Source organism: Elephantulus edwardii, unplaced genomic scaffold (genome assembly GCF_000299155.1).
Source record: "Elephantulus edwardii isolate Elephantulus edwardi_28Jun2011 unplaced genomic scaffold, EleEdw1.0 scaffold00109, whole genome shotgun sequence".
Classification (NCBI taxonomy): Eukaryota; Metazoa; Chordata; class Mammalia; order Macroscelidea; family Macroscelididae; genus Elephantulus; species Elephantulus edwardii.
Genome location: NW_006399859.1, coordinates 946,860 through 947,104, shown reverse-complemented (window position 1 = coordinate 947,104; position 245 = coordinate 946,860).

The following is a 245-nucleotide window of genomic DNA, read 5'->3' as shown; positions in this document are numbered from 1 at the left end:
CAGCAGCAAATCAATTGTATTAGCAGAATATTGTCCTTATTGCATGTGTAGTTTGAGTACAGATTTCAAAACCTATAGTTGAGTTTGTCCTAGTGTGATCAAACTTGTTCCTTCTTTGCTTTGAAAAGAAAACCGAACCATGAGTTCTCCATAGAAAGTGGCATTTTGGATTTCCCCTCTTTTTAGTAAAGCAATTTCTGCCTAGTTTTAGTTAGCAATCTTTGAGAAGTTGGCATTGTAAATAA